Source organism: Hyperoodon ampullatus, assembly GCF_949752795.1.
Source record: "Hyperoodon ampullatus genome assembly, chromosome: 5".
NCBI lineage: Eukaryota > Metazoa > Chordata > Mammalia > Artiodactyla > Ziphiidae > Hyperoodon > Hyperoodon ampullatus.
In genome coordinates, this window is record NC_136918.1 from 106,254,949 (window position 1) to 106,278,500 (window position 23,552).

Below are 23,552 nucleotides of genomic sequence, written 5' to 3' on the forward strand. Positions count from 1 at the left end.
AGTAGGCTATATTTAGCAAATGTAATTGCTTGCTTCATTTCCTATATGGTAAATTTAAACTACTTAACTACTTTCCATTTTTTCCATTTTAATTTTATTACAATTATTTTTATAAAATAAGTTATTTTTGTGTAGTTGTTTCAAGGAATACTTGACATCTATCAACTCTGTCTTGATCAAATTTTATTGCTCAGGTTTGTTATTGGAAACTTTCTTTGTGCTCATTATTTTCACCAAATCCAAAATTCTTGGATCAGTCTGGCAAATATAATATACTCCAAAAGATTAGATTTTTCTTCAGTTTTTAGGCAGCTGCAAATTTGCCATGTGCAACTTTAGATGTCGTCAACTTCATATGTCATTGACTATTTCTATAAAATACAAGTTATAAAAATCTCCATTAACAGACTTATGTAAACAGTAAACAGTACTTTCTTTTCCATAAACCCAATTACTTTCTAACTCCAATACCCATTCCTAGGCCAGGAGAAAACTTCCCCTCAATTCTTTCTGAGATTCTGGCCTCTGTAATTGTATCTCCTCTGTATAAAACATGCCATTGCACCAAAGTTTATCTTATTCTCAGTATCCAGTTCACTCATGTTGATAAAATGCCTGATTCCTGTCCTCTTGCCCCTTCAGCACATTTCTTTTGATTTTTCAGTAACAGAAATGATCAGTGAGGCTTCCTACCTCTGTTTCCATCTGTCTGTATACAATGCAAACATTCCTCTTCGGTATTTATTTACTCCTCTTCTTTGAGATGCTGATGGCAAACAGAGCGCAGGCTCCCTCGTTCTCATGGTATAGGGACATCTCTTGGCTCCACTGCTTGAAGTTTTCTTTTTAATCTTTGGGGCAAGAATCCCACTTTCTTTCCTGCTTCGCCAGAACACAATCTTTACCCAGAGATCACTTTCTTTCCTTTATTATTATTATTTTTTTTACCTCTAAATTCTTCTTAAGGTTTAGGATGTGTGAAAACAAAAACTTTAGGCTACTTCTGTATTCTATGCTTCTACTAATTTCCCTGAGGCACTAAAATAATGGTTGGACTGCTTGCTTGAGTGAGACACAAACAACAACACCACCCGCCCCTCGAAAAAAAGCCCAGAAGAAAATAGAAGGAGGAAAACTATTTCAAAATATTATAAAACTATGTTAGTATACTCTTTATGTGATTGGTTGACACATTTCCAAATGCTATCAATAAAATGTGATTCTTCAGTCAGTTTGCTTTTTAAATATATAATGAATTTTCCCTTAGGATGTTTTAGCTGCTGTGAGCTTTAGTTTGTGTTCATTTTTCTAGCAGTAGTATTAATTACTGTGAAAGGTTCAAAGTGTGTTTTTCTTTTAGCAAGAAGCTGAGGGCATTCATAGGACAGTTTGTTAGATAAGTTTTAGGCAAGGTGAAAACTGGTGGTTTCTGGCAAGTGTGTATTCATTGTAATGGGGAAAAGTTATATATAACAGGACAGCTGTTGGCTTCTCCCCATTTTTCTCCTTGTTTTATGTTTTAATTTTAGCTGGGGAGAAAAAAAAACAAATTTACAGATGTGTGAGGACATCTTCTAGGAGGGAGGAGGTGCAAATTTAAAGCCTTTATTCATTTTCCTCTGAAATTCACTGAAACAGCTACAGTTATGATGATCTGATGTAGCCCTGACTGATTCAACACAATCCCCATCCACCCAGCTCCATGAGAGGAGAAATTCACCAGGCACAGGAGCTCAATACGAGTGTCTAGGTGACCTAAAAGAGAGCTTGCTCACAGTTTACGTGTGCCAGATCTCAGGAGCTTCTCCTGGCTCAATCTGTGTGTGTGTGTTTTGGAGTGAAAGTTTAGCAGGAAGTATTACATAGATTCCTATGTGTATAAAAAATAATCTGTGTCATCTGGGGCTCAAGGCCAAGATATCAAGACTTGGCAATGCTTGAGTATAGCCTGGGAGATGTAATTCCTCTTTTCCTACCCTCTGATGAAATCAGTGCTAGGCTAGTGTGGAGGCATGTCACAACAGTAGACAATGGAGATGGTGGAATTGCAGTAACATGTGGCAACAAGAACTACAACAGAGTAGCCAGTTGGCCTGCTGAAATTACCCAGACTTTTCAGTTTTCTTTCCAAGAGGTGATTGGAACTGACTGTGATTTCTTGTTTTGGACAGTTGAAGCCTTATGAAGTTCTTGGATTTTTCTCACTAGTAGAACATTCTGCCATAGAATTAATGAAATAGGGAAATGGGTCTTATGGTATTTGATTTGTTGACCTTAAAATTAAACATGATTTTACCAGCATAAGGTGTTTATTTGGGAATGGCAGAGGAAATACAATTTGGGATATGCAAGCTATGACAAACCATCGGCAAGTCTGCAAAACAAAGGAGAGGAACATTACTTTATTAGAGAAAAAGGAGGAAGTTGGGAGGGGCTGCTTTGAATGAAAGTCCATTGAGGGAAAGTGAGAGTTCAGTATGGTGGTGGTTTCTTATTGGCTGAGTTGTGGCAGTTTCTAATTGGCTGGGCTGTTGATGGGCAAAGGGAAAATCTTCCTCCTGCGGGGGTAGTACAGTAAACGTCTTCCTGCCCAGAATTATAAAATAAGCTGCAATGCATGGTGTGTGTGTAAGAGAGCTCCCTCTTAGGGCTTCCTGACTTCATTTTAAATGAGGTTTTCCTTTATTGATTTTCACAAATTAAAATAAATTTTAGCCAACACAACAATGACTCAGGACTGACATCACTACTTGACATCATGACTTACTACAAACTACAGTAATCAAGACTGTGGTATTGGTGAAAGAATAGACAAATAGATCAGTGGAACAGAACAAAGCACCCAGATACAGGCCCATAAAAATATAGTCAACTGATCTTTGACAAAGGAGCAAAGGCAATGTACTGGAGAAAGGATAGTCTTTTCAACATATGGTATTAGAACAAGTATATGTCCTTATATAAAAACATAAATCTAAACACAGACTTTTAACCTTTCACAAAAATTGGCTCAAAATGTATCATAGACTTAAGTGTAAAATACAAATCTATAAAAGTTGTAGAAAATAACATAGAAAAATCTAGGTGGCTTTGGTTTTGGCAGTGAGTTTTTAGATACACTTAAAGCACAATCCATGAAAGAAAAAACTGAAGGTTGTACTTCATCAAAATTAAAACCTTCTGATCTGTAAAAGATACTGCTCAGAGAATAAAAAGATAAGCCACAGACTGGGAGAAAATATTTGCAAAAGACATATCTGATGAAGGACCAAAATAGACAAAGAACTCTTAAAACTGACCAATAACAAAATAAACAACACAATTTAAAAATGGGCAGAAGATCTGAATCTTTGCCAAAGAAGATAAACAGATGGAAGATAAGGGAATGAAAAGATGCTCCACATCATATGTCATGAGGGGATTGCACATTAAACAAAAATGAGATACTGCTGCATATCTATTAGAATGGCTAAAATCCCGAACAGCAACACCAGCAAATGCTGACAAGGATCTAGAGCAACCGGAACTCTCATTTATTGCTGCTGGTGGGAATGCCAAATTGTTTAGCTACTTTGGAATTCTCTGTACTTTCTGATAAATTTTTCCATAAATATAAAACTGCTCTAGAAACTAAAGTTTATTAATTAAAAATTTTAAATCTACCCTGTAAAACAAAGTGGTAAAATTAGATATGTAACTTATGTGCAGGTAAGAAACTGAAGGTACAGAAAGATTTAGTAACTTGCCAGTGGTCACTTCTTTGAGACTAGGCTGGCCCTGGATACTTTGTTCTGGTTCAGATAATTAGATATCAATCTTATTCTATCACCTGTCTCCACACACATAACCTCTGCTTTATACTATTGATATATCAGTCTGTTTTGTCATACTACCACTTTCTCATTTAAAAAAATACTCAAACATTTATAAGCATAATAGCCTTTAGTAAAGAGTTAAAAGTCATAAGAGAGAGGCAAAATAACAAATGTAAACATAAAGTAGCGTATCTAATTTCCATACTTCTAAAAGTCTCAAAATACTTGCTGCTGGGATTTCTTATCTGCCCATTACCCTTGGAAGAATCCAACTTTCTATTATTTTTCTGGCTATTCACTTGTTCTTCAATCACTTCTCTCTTTTTCTTTTGCCTCAGCAATTCCTTCTAAGGAAAAAAAAATGAGAGCATGAAAAATATTACCCAACATTATTTCTCTCATGTTATCAATGAAAAGATTCCAATTATTTCTTTTCTATTCTTTTAGCTTTCCCCACTGAGTAAGCTCAGAATGCCACCCACTAGCCCAAGTCTCTCATCAATTTAACACCACCCCACCAAAGAACAATTACTTTCCAAAGAGGAATACTAATGGTTCTCCTGAGCCACACTGTATAGATAAATACGTTTTGCATTTCCATAATACTCTTGAAATGAATGTCAACATTCATAACATATAAGTTCTGTTTAGATATGTTGAATACAAAAACTTCTTCTTACCAGCTATGTAACTTTGGACACATTACATGAGTTTTAGTAATTTCCTTTTTTTATTTGTAAAATGGGTGTGGTAATGGTCTTTAATAAGGTGATTGTGAAAAATAAATGAGTTAATATGTGAAATAAACTCAGAACAAGGTATCAATTTATTTTAATACATTGTAACTATTATTATTTTCATTTATTAGCAGAGACCTAAAAGTTTCTAATTTAAAATGCTTAATGTTGCAATTATTTCATGGGAATTCTCTCATTTTGAACCTATTCCCTCAAATATCCAAATTATCCATATATCAGCAAATTACAGCTTTGTATTTGCAATGCTAATACATTTACCCATCACAGAAGACTACTACAAGTGAACCTGATGATCAAAACTAGTGAGTGCTGTCTTAGAGTACAAAAATACTCACAGAATCCATAGTAAGTCCCACTCCATCCAAACCAGGTAAAATAATGACACAAAGATGGTCACCACATTTTGGAGGAAAAGTGTGCTAACAGCTGAGAAATGAAGTGGAATAAGAATTTGATTCTGTCTTTTAAGAATACCCAGACCATTCTAAATCATATATATATAGTATATATATAGTGTATATATATATCCATATCTTTATATCTATAGCTCTCCCTCTCTCTCTCTCTCTCTCTCTCTCTCTCTCTCTCTATATATATATATATATATATATATATACACACACACACACACACACAAACACACACACGTATATGTATATGCCCTGTGATTCTTTTTATTTTTTGCGGTACGCGGGCCTCTCACTGTTGTGGCCTCTCCCGTTGTGGAGCAAAGGCTCCGACACACAGGCTCAGCGGCCACCGCTCACGGGCCCAGACTCTCCGCGGCATGTGGGATCTTCCCAGACCGGGGCACGAACCCGTGTCCCCTGCATCGGCAGGCGGACTGTCAACCACTGTGCCACCAGGGAAGCCCCCTGTGATTCTTAATCCTAGCAATAATGGACTCTGGGAGTGCTGGCAAAACAGAAAACAAACATAAATCTTGTTCAGAGAAATGTTTTCATGAGGGCAAGTACTTGCATAAGAGAGAGGATTTTTAAAGTTCCAAAGTCATTGTAAATGTACATTTCAAACTATATTTAAATAGCCCACAAAGGCCCATATTTCTTATTAGTGCTCAACAAGATGGGAGGATTTTGGCATCTTATATTTTTATGACACCTAAAGTAAAGAACACCTCTGGATATTTTCTCATTGTTTAATACTTTAGGAACTAGGACAGCATTTTGTTTTTGAAGATCCTAAATTATCCGATGTTATATATACAACAATCTAGCTTCCGCCCCAAAGCCATAACATATAAGTAATACAGGAGAAAGGGGAAAAGGCAGGAAAATTGAAGGAGTGCCCTAAAAAAATTAGGTAGATCAGCATCAGACCTGGGATGCATCTGAGTCACTTGGGAAAACTTGTTAAAATACTGATGACAGGACTCCATCTGTCGAGATTCTATTTTAGTAAGTCTGTGATGGGCCAAATATTCATGTTTAACAAGCTCTTCTGATGATCTTAAGGCACACTGAAATTTGAGCTGCCCTAGATAATACCAGTGGAAGGAACAAAAGGAAGGTCTAGATATAGGCCTGTGGGCAGTCAGGCCTTAAACTCAAATCTCTAAGTGTGAATGGCAGGAGGGGAGAAGCTGTTCTTTCTTCTTTGTTTAGATTACTTGATTTTAATGTTAGTTTCTAAAATCTTATATGTATTAACATCTTGGTTAATTAAAGGCTATTAAGCTTGGTTATCTCAAAGTGATTAAGGATCTATTTATCTATCTCAATACTTATCTATGTATTATCTACCTACAAATATGCAGTGATATTCTCAACACAAATGTTTTGTGTTTGCCTAAAAAATAGTTAGGAAATTAAAAAAAGAAAGTATCAACAATTACCCAAGCTAAATATTTATCTTATTTCCAAAGACACTTTTTTTTTATTGTTTGTGCTGATTCTTATCATACTATGTAATGATAAAAACAAACAAGTAAAGGGCAAATAGAATAAACAAAGAAAAAGCAAAGCAAGAAGTACTGAATTATACAGAAACTAACCTAAAACATCATAAAACAAGCTCTTCAAAACAGTGTAACAGTAAAGGATCATGAAAAAATATTTAACAATTATAGAAGTGTTTATCATAAATCAGTTCACTGCATCTCTTACATTATATACTGAAATAAATTCCAGATATATTAAACAGATATAACTTTTTTAAACTATAAAAAATCTAACAGAATATTTTATTTTACCAGCTGATGAAGATCTTTGTTTATTTGAAGAAAGTAGAATAAATGGCAAGGAAAAAAATGGATAGATATGAATATATACAGTAAAATATCTGTACAATAATATATAATGAAAAATTGAAGTACTATAACAGCTTAGATAAAGTTGTCTTTCCATTTCCACATAATGGCTAAGTGGCTCCAATAAATAAAGAGCTAAATCAGATTTATAAGAAAAAAGTCAAGATTCCAATAGATGAGTGAACCAAGGGTATGAAAAGAAATTTACACAAAAGAAGGCACAAAACAAATCAGTTTTGTTCATGTATGTACTTTTATTTTTATCCTACCCTATTCTAAAAAAAGATTTGTAGAAGAAAAAGTAAAGAAACAGATAGGAAATGTTCATTCTCTTTATTTGTTTTTGTTTTTTTTTTTTTGGCTCACGGGCCCAGCCGCTCCGCAGCATGTGGGATCCTCCCGGACCGGGGCACAAACCCGCGTCCCCTGCATCGGCAGGCGGACCCTCAACCACTGCGCCACCAGGGAAGCCCCATTCTCTTTAGTAATCAAATAATTGAGTTAAACTTAAATTACAATTTTAATCACACTAAATTATAAAAAATCTTTACTTAAAAAAATTGATATGAAGTACATATCCAGTTTGCAGTTAATGGATATAATTTATAGTGCTAATGGTATTATAGTTGACAATCGTTGGAAAGCAATATGACAATAGATAGCATGAACCATAAACAAAGGCATACTACTGAAAGAGTAGTAATTCTAACCATTAGTTAGTAATATAATTTTAGAAAAGCAAAATAATATTTGATGGAGGATGTTCATTACAGTACAATCTTTAATTCCAACAAAGAGAACACTTCTTAATTTCTTATTTCTATTTAATTTTTTTAATCCAAAATAGTAGAAATGAGTTGGTAAATTTGAATAAATAAAATAATATTCTGAAGCTCCTCATAAAATAATTATTGAAGCTATGGAAAAACATAAAAAATTATGAAACAATATCAAATATAACAGTATAAATTAGGATGTCTACCTATTGCATTTCTTGAAAAATTATTCATTGTAAGCAGGTTGGGCAATGCATTTGAGATTCATCCATGTTGTTATGTGTATCAGGAGCTCATTCCTTCTTACACTGAGTAGAATTCAGTTGTGTAGATGTACCAGAGATTGTTTATATGTTCACCAATTGAGGGACATTTGGGTACAGTTTTTTGTGTAGTGAAAGCAGCCAGACTCAAAAGGCTACATACTGTAGGATTCTTTTGTGTGACATTTGGGAAGGAGACAAAACTATAGTTACAGAATACAGATTTGTGGTTGGCAAGGGATGGAGGTAGGGAGAAGAATGGATTTCAAAGGGGGTATGTATTCATTTCCTAGGGTAACGACTTACCACAAACCAGGTTCCTTAAAGCCTATGAGTATTATAAGTGCTTTTGGTGAGTTTCTCAGATGGAAATGAGAAAAGTGTTATTGGACATTGGAAAAAAAAAAAGATGATCCTTGTTATAAAGCAGTGGTCCCCAACTTTTTGGCACCAGGGACAGGTTTCGTGGAAGACAATTTTTCCATGGACTGGGGGTGGGGGGGATGCTTCAGGAGGTAATGCAAGTGATGGGGAGTGGCAGATGAAGCTTCTCTCGCTCGCCACTGCTCATCTCCTTTGTGTTATAAAGTGACGGAAAACTTGGCTGAATTGCGTTCTAACTTTGGGTGGAAAGTAGAACTTGTAAAGTGCTAAATTTGGGTATTTAGGTAAGAAGGTATCTAAGCAATGGGTTGAAGGCATGGCCTAGTTTCTCTTTGCTGCTTGATAGAAGGAAAGAGAAATGAGATCAAATGAGGAGGGAACTGTTAAACTAAAAGGAACCAGCAATTGATGGTTTGGAAAATCCTCAGCCTATCCATATTTTTAAAGATGAGAAGTTGGCCCTGGGGAGAAATTTGCCCCATATTGGGCCATACCCAGAATCTCACCTATACCTGATTTAGATGAATTAGAAGATGAGACTTGGGACTTCTTGAGTTTATCATATGTAGATGAGATTTTGGATTTATTGTTGATGTCAGAACAAGATAAGACTTTTGGGAATATTAGGAGTGGGTGAATGCGTTTGGCAGGTGACAAAGACATGAATTTTGGGGGACCAGAGAGCAGACCACTGTTGGTTGAACTGTGCCCTCCAACAAGATATGTTCAAGTTGTAACCCCTGGTATCTATGAATGTGACCTTATTTGGACATACAGTCTTTGCAGATGTAATCTATTTCAGATTAGATCATTCCGGGTTTCAGTAGGTCCTAAATCCAATGACTGGTGTCTTTATGAGAGAGAGGGAGAGTTTTAGATACACAGACAGACAGACACATAAGGAGAACAGAATGTGAAGATAGAGGCAAAGATTATAGTGATGCGTCCACAAGCTAAAGAGTGCCAAGAATTGCTAGCAACTTGCTGGCAAGAATTGTTGGCTGTGTTGGCCCGGTCTCATCTCCTTTAAACGGATACCTGATGCAGTAACAAGAAATTGTGGAAATAGTGGACACGTGTGCATATTGCAGTGATACTGGAAAAGTTGCTGTACAGTCTAGATATACTATGTGACTAATGTGCATTCTGCTGGTAAAAGCATTCACTCCATGCTCTTCTGTCTATGCTCTTTCACAAATAACTCACTGGCTCTTAGGTAGATGATCAACTTTATGATGATAATTGGTGAGACTACTTTTAGCCCATACCTCTTCTGAGTAAAAATGTCTTATCTCAGTTGTATTTCAAGTAAATGCCTATTCAAAGAAGTCCAGCTGTCATTTCAATTCAACGTGTCTAAACTAGAGACCTCAGTTTATGACTTCATATGCTTCTTCTTATACAAATGAATGTTTTGACCCCTTCCTTTTCGTCTTTCATATCCCACCACAGAGAATCCATAGCATAATGTTATCAGTTGTATCATCACATTTCTACCATTCATTCCTTTCTTTCTCTCCCTACTGCAACCTGAATAATTCTATTCCTTATAATATTGTTATACAATAACAAAGAAATATCTTTGCTCCTTTTTCACCCCTATTCCTACTTATTGATTTTTTTCAATCCATTATATACATTGGAAAATTTATTTAAATTGTATATTCATAGAAATGTAATTACTAGCCATGCTGATTTAAAAGTATAATTAATAAAATATGTTTGATTTATAATAATAGATCAAGGTTAATAAAAGTTAAATAGATGTGCATTTTAAAATAATAACATATTTAAAAACCCTTCAAACATGATTCTGTTACTCTTTGGGGCTAAAGTTATGAGGCAAAACATGAAAAAATTCTTATCATGATGGTGGACTTGTTTTTGCTTTTAATAAGTGAATGGGAAATTTCTATGACAACATTTAACACTAGATAGAGAAGAGAGATGGCACTGGAAGAGCTGGAGGGAAGTGGGAACATGAGTGATGCCTATTTTTCCAGTCTCCATAATTTTTTTCTACCATAAATGTGTGGCTATCCCAGAGGGTCTTCCACAGTGTGTATGCTGTGAGTTTTTGCTAATTAAAAGCTTTTCACAATAAGAAAGTGATCTATTGTGATTTTGGAGAGGGCTTACTTTTAACTAACAGTTACATTTCTCTAGCTGTTTTTTTATATTTAGAATTTTACCTTGGGTCAAAGGTAGCAATTTGTTTTTCTAGAAAATTGTCCATTGATGTAATTATTTGAATTTATTGATATATAACTTTAACTATCTTTATAAAATATTAAAATATTTACTTTTCCTTTTAAATCTGTCCCTTTCTTTCATCTTACTATTGAACCTCCTGTCTTTTTAATTAATTTATTTTTAAAAATCTTGATTGGTGTTTTAGAGATTAGTTAATTCTATTATTAGCTTATTTAAAAAAACTATTTTCTTTGACTATGTTGTTGAGATTCTCTGATCTTCTTTGTTTTTTTTGTTTGCTTGTTTGTTTGTTTGTTTTGCGGTACGCGGGCCCCTCTCTGCTGTGGCCTCTCCCGTTGTGGAGCACAGGCTCCGGACGCGCAGGCTCAGCGACCATGGCTCACGGGCCCAGCCGCTCCGAGGCATGTGGGATCCTTCCGGACCGGGGCACGAACCCGTGTCCCCTGCATGGGCAGGCGGACTCTCAACCACTGCGCCACCAGGGAAGCCCTCTCTGATCTTCTTAAATCCTCGCTCAATAAGTTCTGCTTTTATTTTTATTATTTCCTTCTCTCTACTTCATTTGAATTTATTCCATTATTGATTTACACTCTGATTTAAATGTTTGTCCTTTTATTTCCAACATTTCTTGCATTTTTAATACCTTGAATAACCACTTATTTTTAAGTACAACTTTAGATTCATCTCACAAGTTTTGTTGTTACTTTCATTGTCATTTAATTCCAAACATTTTGTAATTTACTTTTTGGGTTTTCTTTTTACCAGTGGAATACTTAAAACTGAAGGTGCCATGGTGTAGGGCACAGAGGCTGGGCTCTGGCACCACACTGCTGTATTCAGTCCAGCCTCTGTACTTACTAAATCTGAGAACATAGGCAAGTAATTATCAGCTCTGTGTCCAGTTCTCTCTTCTATAAAAAGTGGATAAAAAGTAATTGCCTCACATAGTCGTTATGAGGACTAAGCGAAGGGATATCTGACCAGCACTTTGAACAGGGCCACTGAGAAGAGAACTCAAAGCTGTCTCCTCCTCCTTCCAGACCACTCATCCACTTCAATATGCTTTGTCTTTTTCTCTTTCATGGTGGCATACTTTGTTCTAAAAGACGTGCATGCGTGTTTGTGTGCACACACACACTTTAAAAATATTTTATCTATAGCTTCTGTTTTTGGAACAGAGAAGATCCTCAAAGCAAAACTTTAAAAAAAATTCTTATCAGAAGTCCACAAAAAGTACTCTGAGAATGTCAAACTTAGCTTCCTGAGAATTTTCTGATGCCCCAGAGAGATGGCAACTGATGACCAGGAAAGGTTGGTAAATGCTTTTGAAGAAATTGTGAATGCTTCTATAGAAAAAAATACTCAAGTGTAACTTTACCTATTTCTCAAACCAAGAGTTATCAATATACTTTAGGAATGGTTGCATTAAAAGATAGACACAGGTTAGATTTCATTTTCTATTTCATAAGAGAGAAAAATCTGACTTTCAGCTAAACAATTGTATTTCTTATATTTTATTTTCAAATGGTAAAAACCATGGTTGCTATTTACAGTCATACAGATATCTAAAAATATTTTAAACAAAAAACAAAAATGTTCATGGCACTTAGGTTGAAGTGAAAATATGCCCATGTGACAGGCAGAAAAAACCTCTAAATACAAAAACATCTAAAAGTGATACTTGGCAGGTTTATCATCAGTTATTACAACAAGGTTAGTTTTTTTCCCTCTCACATCAAAACTGGGGTGATGGCATTGTGTTTTTTTTTTTTTTTTTTTGCGGTATGCGGGCCTCTCACTGCTGTGGCCTCTCCCGTTGCGGAGCACAGGCTCCGGACGCGCAGGCTCAGCGGCCATGGCCCACGGGCCCAGCTGCTCCGTGGCATGCGGGATCCTCCCGGACCGGGGCACGAACCCGCGTCCCCTGCATCGGCAGGCGGACTCCCAACCACTGCGCCACCAGGGAAGCCCGGCATTGTGTATTTTTAAAATGAAAGGTTGAAAGCTTATGAAAGCAAAAAACCATTACACCAAAAAACAAAAATGAATGCTGTCTATCTTAATGCTGTCTATATATTCTATTTTGGGAAAGATGGAACTAAATCTAGAATCAGCACTCTTTGTTAGAAACATTAAAATTGCAAAGGGATGATAGATTTGTGGTTCATTTTTTAAAATTCAGGAAAATTAATTTTTATACATTTTAAAAACATTTCAAGTACTCTCCAAAATGCTACCTATGAATAAATAAAAAGGTTGGAAAACAGCTGGTTCCATTCTGAGATGAATTGAGGGTGCTAGAGTTTATGAAGCAGGGTAGAGAGCCCGAGCAGATGGGATAGTTCCCTTTTGCTTCTCTCTTCCCAACACTGGAAAATTGAGGATTTGGTGGGGAAATTTGGACCTTAGCCTGGACTTGGAAAGAACAAGTTCAAATTTGATATCTTATCTTAAAAGTTGGCACAAAAGCTTGGTTGAACCATGTGGGATGTAGGTGTAGAGTAGAGTAGAGTATAGATAGAATGGCCCCCCTCGAACATGTTCTTCACATACGGTTCCTTTAAAAAGTGTTTAGAAGTTATATATTGATAAGAGTTAAACCTATGACTAAAAAATCTTTCAGGGAAGCAGTGTGAATATTCAGTTAAAACAGAAAAGATCAGATGGTAAAACATTATGAAAGTGGTGAAGATGCGATGCTATTTTATCTGCTCATTCTCCTGTCAACAAAAATGCAGGTCCATCCCACAGCAGGTGCACTCTCCAGCCCCTGTTAGAATCTGTCTGGGCCACTCATTGCCACATTGATTGCCACCAAGATACTGAGCTAATATATTTCCTTGTTATTTTCCTCCCACCCCTTTCTGAATTTGTCTCTCATTTCTAGTTTTCTCTTCCTTTTCACTGACCCCCCTCCAATCTCAAGCAGCATCTCAACACACTAACATTTAGCTTTTGGCTAAATTCCTCCAACCCTGCCCAGATCTACGTCTCACTCTGAATTTTCTTTTGTCTTCTCAAACCTTAATTAACATCATTAGCTTCTGTGGTTATAGTGGAACTAAATCCTAATTTACTTCTCTAAAGCAAGGTGAATTTATTCATTTAAAACTTTACATTTAAAAGGGAGTATTATCACATCAAATAATGAATGGACATTGGGAGGTTCTTATGAAGTATGTATGATGAATTTATGAAATCAACCATCTAAGTCCACATCCCTCTCCCCACTCTTCATCTATGAAAGTGGAACTCATAGGTCACAGTAAAAGGTTTGCAAAGTAGAAATTAAGTTGAGCATCACAATTTCATAAATGTTGATGAATTATAATTCAAAATTTATTCCAGCTCATCAAATCAACTATCAATTTACAAATTCTTTATTAAAATAATACATTTCAAACTAAGATAGGTTATTCTCTTTTTGTTTTTAAATAAATTCTCATTTATAAAAGAATCTGTAGAGGACAAGCATTCACCAAGTTTTTAAAAAAAACAAAAGGTTCTTTTTTTAAATGGGTTCAAAATATACTATGATCACCTAACTATACAGATCATATACTATGATCACCTCGCCTATAATATACATGATCACCTAACTGCCTTTGAAACATAACTACGAAATCTCAAAGGGAACCAAATACTAACTGGACTCAAAAAACCCAAACTCCAACATTATATCATAGTGCTGCCTAATTACATGATATTAAAGAGAAGGAAAGAATATGATCTAAAAGTAGAGCAGGACAAAGAGAATTTGTTTTCCTCCTAAGTTTGAGAAAAGTTTGAAGAAATATTTAAGAAGTGTTATGAAGCTTGCAAAGGTAAGGATATCTTCATTTGTTAATTGCATTTCAGAAAACAAGCAATACCTTCCATATGTATAACAATAATTTGTGGGTCATGGAACAAAAACCTCATGGGAATAAAATAAAGGAAAAGACATTATTATGGAAAAGAAATTATTCATGATAATACCATTAAGAAATTTTACTGTATTATGCTATTGAAGTTAACAAAACCAGACAATGTAACAAGCTGACTACACTAATCTCTTCCAACTATTACCCTTTTTTTTTTTTTTTAATCATTTGGAGACATCTTACGTTGTTTAGAGTGACAAGTTTAAGAGATATCTATTTAAATTCTTTAGAATCTTAAAATAGACATAGAATGGTGGAAGTGAAAAAGTATTTAATTAGGAGTCAGAATTCCTGGCTTCTCATCAAGAAACTTAATGTCCCATAAACTTTGAACAATCAGACTAGCTTGGTATTTCTTTAATTACAATAATACTTCTCAAACAGTGAGCTTCCCTTAAGTATTCATGTTTCCCTTAGTGTATTCTGTTTCCTTCTGTATATCTTTTCCTCAACTACAAAAATATTTATTGGAGCACAGACAAGTGTACAGGCATGACTCATTAGTTGCAATCACAAAGAGAAAAACTGAAGTAGAATAAAAAAAACCCCAGCAAAGCTGAAGAATGAGTAAAATCAGAGGATTTTGTGGTGAAACAATTTTGAAAGAGTAAAAGATGCTGAAAACCATATGAATGTGGGACTTAGAACTGCACTCATATAGCTATTAGGAGAGAATCAAGACAGATATGTAAGAGAGAGTGGCAGAGCCAGGCCAAAGTCCTCAAGTGTTTGGTGTATGTTGGTATGAAGTCTTTGTGGGTGATGCATTGAATGGAACTGTAGTTTTGAAAGTCCACATGTAATCATGCCTATCTGATTGGCTTCAATGAAGATTGCTCAGAGCTTTTGTCCTTTTGAAGCACCCCAATTATTATTTGCCTCCAGAGATGATGGCCAAATGCTGGAGTCAGGTAAGAATCTCAAGTCATTCTACCAGGAAAGCACTGAGATTGTGGGCAGATTTCTCTCTCTCTCTCTCTCTTTTTTCTCCCAACTTCACTCTCTGACTTTCTCTCATGTACGTGAATAATAACTCACATACTTCTTAATATTTCTACTGTCAGCAACAAATATTATAAAAATCTCATGGAAAATGGAAAACTTTGTTTCCAGTAAATAAGAATTCCATTTTTATATAATAAGTAAAGCTTTTATTAATTTGCTTATTTATTTATAATATCTATTCCTCAAAGGAATGGAAGTAGCTAATTTAGGATATGTTGATTATTCCTTTATTTAGTGTGCTATAGTCATTGTTTTATTTTGTTAAAGTCTTTAAAAGCATAATTTTCTAATAGCTTCACTCACTTGTCAGATTCCCAGTCTTTTTTTTTTTTTAACAAGATCTGAAGTATTTTAATTGCATGAGGATTTTAGAAATGTATCCCAAGTTAGCAATAGAATACTGTATGTGGCAATGTCTCTCCCACAGGAGCTGGCACATCAACTGTGAAGTAGGGTCACTTATTAGAACTGAAAATAGAAATTCCAACAATAAAGCTGTATTTCTTGAGAAGAAGAAGGATTTTCTGCTATGCGATTTAGACTTCTCACCCCAATGTGAAGAGTATTTGGAGTAGATCTCCTTTGCCATCAGTGGGCAGCACAGCACTGGGACAAAAGCACTGGAGTAGGAGACAGAAAGCCAGTAAAGCACTATGTAGATATAGCAGATAATAGTACCTGGAAAATAATACCTGTTTTTACATAAATTTAGAACCTGAATATAAAATATGAAGGAAAAAAGACTGTGTGAGTTGGTCACTTTCTTGGCTGACAATGCTTTTAAGATTTTTATTGTATTCCTTACCTAGTCTTGTATTGTCTAAGCAACTAACAAGGAAATCATTTGAAAGTAGCTTTGGTTGATGATCCAAGAGCTTTGATGACAAGCAAGAATGTTCCACTTTCTCAAATTCCTGATCAGAGAAGCTTTGACTATTTTGTAATTTATAAAAAGCGATGCTATCAAGTGCCCAAGTTGAGCCTAAATACAATTTCTCAAAGCAGGGTTCCTTTGAAGAAAGTGCTGATTTCAGGGCTGGGCAGGACAAGTGCAAGATGAGACAGTAACACATCACACCAAACAGCAAGGGATTGTGCTCAAAACGCTCACATGAAGAGGCTCTCATTGACTAAAAATCAGACAATTATATCATCAAAAAAGATAATAACCACAAAAGATTGCATCACTTCAAATGTGTTTAGATCTGTGGGTTTATAATGGTACTGAAATATTAACTAGTAGCTCACTATTAAATCATGGCAGTGAACTAAGCCATTACCTTGAAAACTGGCACAAAGAGAGGAGGAATCAAGTATCTAGGGATGGCTGCTCACATCACAAAAAGAGAGAAAACCAGATATTGTGTCTCAGGGTGGAAGATGATAACACTACCTTTAGTAGTCTTGTAAAATGAAGAAAATAAAAACTGTATGCAAATTTGGTGCAGTCAACAAAATCCAGACTATGGGCAATTTCAAAAGGCATACTACTGTTTCTTGGAGAAATAAATTTCATGGGGGAGAAAGGAGATGGAGAACATGACACTAGATTAAAAGAGAATTAATCAACTGCAATACTTGGATCTTTCAGGCTTATGCCGATTACATGCGATAGCACAGATAAAGACATCTCTCATGGTTTCTGGCTCACAGAGAATGCTCCACCATTATTATTTCTTCATAGAGCAGAAGGAAAACTCTTCTCTGTTTTTACCTTTTGGAGGTATTAAAAGGTAACTGAACAATGTAAAATATTTTAAACTAACTGGGTAGAACATATTATTTTGAAGGGTGTACTTTTTGACTTTTCTCTAAAATCTGTTTTTAGTTCTTGACAGTTTTGGAGCATCAGTAATATTACAGATAGATACCTTTCTGAATTTAGCAATAGAGAAGGTCACTTTTCTCTCAGCAATCTGAAAGGAGTGTGAGAACGGAAAACGTCTGACTTTCCCTGACTTGTTTATTATGACATTTACTGAAGAAACTCTATTTTAACTCTTGGAATTTTGCCAGTATCACTTCCATTTTGTCATAATATTCAACATCCTATAAACAACATCTTTCAGTATTATCCACTGATAACACTGATTATTTTTGCTATACCTTTGGTTATTTGCTTTTCTCTTTTAAACTTATTCATAATTGATTCCTCTTGAGTATTGGAAGACTTTTTCAAGGTTAAGTGTTAACATCTATGAAAGTGTTTTCCAAAAGAATAGGGAAAAGAGCTTATGCTAGAGTCACAATATAGTTCAATTAATAGAAGATAAAACTCATGATGACATCCTTAGAATATATATTGTCTTCCAGGTAGAATATAATTAGTCAAAGTAGACAAGGAAAGCAGAGGCAGACAAATTTTAATTCTTAAAATGTTATTTTTAGCAAGGCCAGTGTGAGAATTCTTTCAGATGCTATTTGGTGACCTAGATATTTTAAACATATATTTGAAACATAATGTAAGTATGTGTGGCATATATATATATATACACACACACACACACATACATATATATATATATATATATATATATATATATATATATATAAAGCAGGTATGAAAAGACTTACCAGGTGCTCTGAGTACCATAATAGTTGACATTGGCATTTATTTTGCTATTTGAATTCCCTTCATAATTTGAGGGAATTTCCTCTGTGCAGTCTTTGGTGGGAGGCTGAGCCTGTCTTTATTCTATAAAAGACAAAGGGAGCTGGACATTTCCTCTCCCTACCCTCTGGCACTGGTTAACTGGATGCTTCCACATGAGACTTTGCATTTGGAGTCAATAAAATCAAGATGTTCGGACAGCTAAGGATTATTCACTGCGGCCACAGCAGAGTCACAAGTACAGGGATGATGGTAGCAAATGTCCATGCTGGTATGGGGTCAGGAGTGGACAAAGAGGCATGTGTCCAGGGGCCAGGATACTTGCAGTAGCACCTTAACCACACTGTACTTGTGGTACAACCTTGGCTGACTTCTCTGCTGCCCAGCCTTCTGTGTTAGTCTGGGTTTTCTAGGGGAATAGAACCAATAGGACTTCTAACCTACAAAAGTGTGAGAATAAATTTCTTTTGTCTTAGTACCAGTTTGTGGTACTTTTTTACAGCAGCCCTAGAAAACTAATATGAAGCCTTTATTACTTTTACAGTAAGAAAGTTTGTTAGCATTGACTCTATCTGGTTTGCTTTGGAAAAGTAGTTCTCAGCCCTATCAGATTCTATTTTAATAGCAAATATTTTGTAACTCCCTTTTTACTATCCTGAAATAAAATTTGTAGATAACACAACCCACCTACATAATTTCATAAAACACCAATTATTTTATACCACTATTTTGTGTACCAAAATTACATAAAATGCCAATATCGTGTCAATAATAATCTAATCAATCAATCGATTAATTCGATTGATTGATTAATTTACTTATTAATTTATAATAGAATAATAAATATTTCAATGTCTAAATGTCTTAGCAAGACTTCAGTAGAAGATATAGAGAAGTAGTAAAATGTTTACACCATGAGTGAAATATGCAGATTCGCACAGGTTTCTGTTGTTGTGTTATTAATAATTCAAATACCCTAGGCAGTATTACAGTTTATGTTATGATTTTCTGAAATAGTTAACAACTTTCATTGCTTTTCAACAAACAAAATACAACCACCCCTTAATTTCATGACAATTTCATCATTTACTTGATGAAACCATGCTAAGTTATCAAAACTCAGATTAATGATCACATTCTCCTTGGAATCAATAACAACATTCAGTCATAATTATTCCTTACATGTATTTCCCTACATCTGAATCTGTCCAGTTTTATTCATGATTATGTATGCCTGTGGGCAGCCTGATGCTGGAAGTGCTTTAGTAAAAAGGTGCCAAGTGCTTTTTGTTCGGTAAGAGTGAGAAGATCCCATTGTAGCAAATGTGGCAGGTGCTTCTTAGATATGGGAGATGTGCAGGAGGCAAGTCTGTGTCATGGGGACCCTTCATTCACCTGAATGGGATTTGGCTAGGACCACTCAACTCTAGGTTCCCAGTCAAAGCCCATTGGTAGGAAAAGGCTGTAGAGCATTAAAACTTCTGTAACTGCAGAAATAAAGCAAAACAAAATCAGTGTGCTAACCATGGTGTTGAACTAGAGAGAAAATGAGCTGAATGGTGGTTTAGGGTTTGTGAGGGAGCAGATACCTCATATTCTCCTTCAGCCCTCCTGAGTTTATTTTATGCCCTGGAAAATAGCAATGTTTGCAAATTGCACAGTGATTTAGTCATCTCTAAAAGTTGTGGTACATGAGGCCCCTTCATGTAGGAGGATTGCTTTGGTATCTAGCAGGTTGTGTCTATCACACCTGCATCTGGATAAAAGAACTGAGGAAACCTTGACTTTAAGAGGTCAGGCACTGGTCCCCTTTTCAGGATCACTTTTCATCAAAATGAGCCAACCCTCCTTGCAGAATTGTCAGCACCGTTGTATAATGCTACCCTTAGACCAGGGTCACCATTTGAGCAATGGCCTATTCTTGGTACCCAGCTTGATATTATTAGAAAACTGAGCAGTAGTAAGAATAATATTGTTTATTTTATTCATGCATTTTTCATTTTAGTGTACTTTGTGTCCTGAAAATTTTTGAATTGTATCATCAGATTTATTTCACTGCTTTTAAAAATCATAATATGGTTCATTACTGTAATATCACCATAATCTCTTGTCAGTATTTTTGGTTTTAACCAGTACTAGGAATTATCACTGGAATTGGAATTAACTAAAGTTCTTTGGTATGAAACTTAGAGATCTCAGTTTTCAATCAAAAATACGGCATGTGCAAATTTGGTGTAAAATGTAAGCTCCAAAAAGTATATAATTTATCATTAGTGTTAATAGAATGATTAAGGAAAAAAACAAAAAATAAAATGGTAGTATTAGCTACATTTTGAGCTATAACTTTTTTTTTTTTTTTTTTTTTTTTTTTTTTTTTTTTTTGCTACTTGAAACGTTTCAGCCATTCTTAAATATTCATTCATTTAAAAAATATTTACTGAGTATCTGCTGTGAGAGAGGCACTCTTCTAGTCATATTTAAGAAAACTATAATTTATTTTAAATTCATCTAAATTAAGTAAAATTTCATGCTACTTAACTTCTTTTGAGCGATATCACTTAAATGATGCCAAATAGAGTTACTATATCCATTTTGCTTAATATCTTATATATAATTGTTCATAGAAGAGCTGAATTTGGAGTAATTTTAAATTTAAATATGGTCAAATTTATCAGTCTATATTCCTCCCCCAAATGCTTTACAACCCTCTCTTGTGATGCTTTCATATTTCATGATTATGTCATCTTCCTTATCATTTTTAGCATTTTTTTTCACCTTGGTTTTCAATCAACTGCTTAATTTCATCATTAGTATTGTTATTATCACTATCACTTAATATTATTACTTTTATTGTCAATGTTTATTTAGGTGTACATAATATTTATTCATTTCTTTACTCATCATTGTTTCTTAAGTATCACTCTTCCCTTCTGGGCATTTATTCCATGCTGAAATAGATACCTTCATAGTTCCTTTAGTAGGGATCAATACGTTTAAACTTGGTTAAAAATTACCTTCTTTCCATTATTCTTTAATCATGTTTGAGCTGAATATAGTCTATTTTGCAGAATTATTTTTTCTGTACACTTTGAAGGTGTTATTTCATTATATTCTACTAGTTATCAATGTTGTCTGTCTGCTATTTCTGTTTTGGAGATCTCTCTTTTCTCCGCAATAGATTGTAAGGTTTTTCTTTGTCTTTGATCCTGCAGTTCAGCTACATTCATCTAGTATGGATTTGTTTTTATTTTTCTGCTTAGGACTTGTTCCTTTTCAAGCTAAATGTTTATTTTTTTCAAGTCTAGAAATTCTCTAAATATTTTTTCTACACCCTTTTCTTTGTCCTTCTTCTAGAACATCAATAAAATGTACTTTGGAATTCTACTATTTTCCAAGTATCTGACTAGCTTTTTCACATGTTCTTTCTCTTTTTGCTATGTTCTTCATAGTTTTCTCCGCTTTATCTCCCAGTTCACTAATTCCCTCTCTAGTGATATAAAATCACTCTTCCTTGTAGATATATGACAGGAACATACTTAATAAGCAGACTTTTTATATATTAATACAAGTTACTTTAAAAGACATTAATCATGTGGAGGCCTAGAACAAATCACATTTTAATTTTTTGCTTCTTGAAATTTATCTGTAGTTTATTATGATTTAATTTAAATTTGGCTTTTTCTGCACTGTCATTCAACTTGTTTTTTTAATCTACATAAGTGTGACACTTATCCAGTCCTTATTCTTCTGTCAACCAAAATAAACCATAAGAAATGGTATAATTGATGAAGAAATGATGTCAAATGTCTTTAAAGTAGGATAACCTATATCTTCTACATCTCTTTGATCAACAACAGAACTGATCAAAAGAGAAAACAGAATCTGATTTATTTGGTTCAGGGGATATATGTTAATTTCTACTAATTGCAAACTTTTGTAAATTTTAATTAACTACTGTGTTTCTTGTCCATTTTGAGTTTCTAAAGAAGATTTTTTACACTGTAATTTACAAAATATAGTTTTAAAATAAAAACTATATTTACTTGTCTTGAATTTCTCAACATCTTCTTTCATTATCATTCTAAATGATTATGAGATACAATTTGGTTATCTAATTTCAAGATTTCTTACTGTATGTGTGGTAGTATGCCTCAGTAAAGACGTTTAAGAGATCAAGAGAAATATATTTAATTTCCATTTGCAACTTTCTACCTTTTTGAGTATTTTGATGAAAAGAGAACTGTGTCAGTATGAATATGAGATGTCTAAAGAAATTGAAATGCTAGGCCTGGTGACTTACATTAAGATTTGATTGCTTGATTCAGAGAACCACATGGAGCCACTTAAGTTAAGCAGAGAAGTTGCATAATTATATTTGGTTTTGGAAACATCATTTAGAATTCAGTGTGGAAAATAGATGATAAAGTTTGATGACTAGAGGCAGGAAAAGTGGTTTGATCTTATAGGAAGTTTTACATAAGAAGTAGTTAAATGGACTTCATGATCAAATAGTTGTGGGGATGGTGAAAGAGTCAAGGTTCATGGCATAGGTAACGCAAGGCAAAGGTCAAGTCTGGACAAGAAACATCCAGTCTTGAGCAAGATAACATGGGCTGTCAGTGGGATAGCTGAGTGGATACATCTAGTTACAGGTTTGAATTTCAGGAGAAAGCCTTGGCCTACTTGTAATGGAAGTCAGGAAAGTATATGCAGTCATCCAAAGGGAGGATAAAAACGAGAAGACAAAAGGAGAAAGGACTGGTAAAATCCAGAAGCTAGTGGTATCAAGAAAATGAAGAGAAAATTGTGTTTCAAGAAAGAGAGATTGATTAACACTATCTCAAGATGCTGAAAGTAAAGTAGATAAGATTGAGGAATGTAAAAGGGGCTAGCAATAAGGTCATGTTGTGAGAACATTTTCAGGAAATAAATAAATAAATATTAAATAAATAAACAAATAATAGCATATACATTAAGCAGAACATAATGAAACTTTTGAAATGTATGACCTTCAAGTGTGCAGTTGGAAACACAATATTGAAAGCAAAAATTGACATGTACAGTAAGATGTTATTTATATGAATTGTTAAAATACAAAATATATTATTAATATTTCATGCTGTTATACACACAGACAGAGACACACACACATATATATGAAGTTTAAAAAAAGATTGGTAGGTTACATATAACTTTAAAATGTTAGGTCTTTCTACAAAGAAGTTGACAATAATGGGTGCATTAGATGTGACTTTTAACTACATTGGTAAAGTATTACTTCTTTTAACAAAAGAAAAAGTGATCTAAAGCAAAGAATGACAAAATTGAAGCATACATTAAATCTTGGTAATAAGGGAGCCTTATGCTCTAAACTCTTTGTATGTTTGCAGTATTTCATAGTTTTCTAAAATAATTAGACTTGTACTGTATTTACACAAGATGTACAGATAGGAAGTATGGTCAAATTTTACTAGGGGTCAAGTGTTTTGGATATTTAAGAAACCCACATTTAATTGAGTGTGAGGGATGAGGAA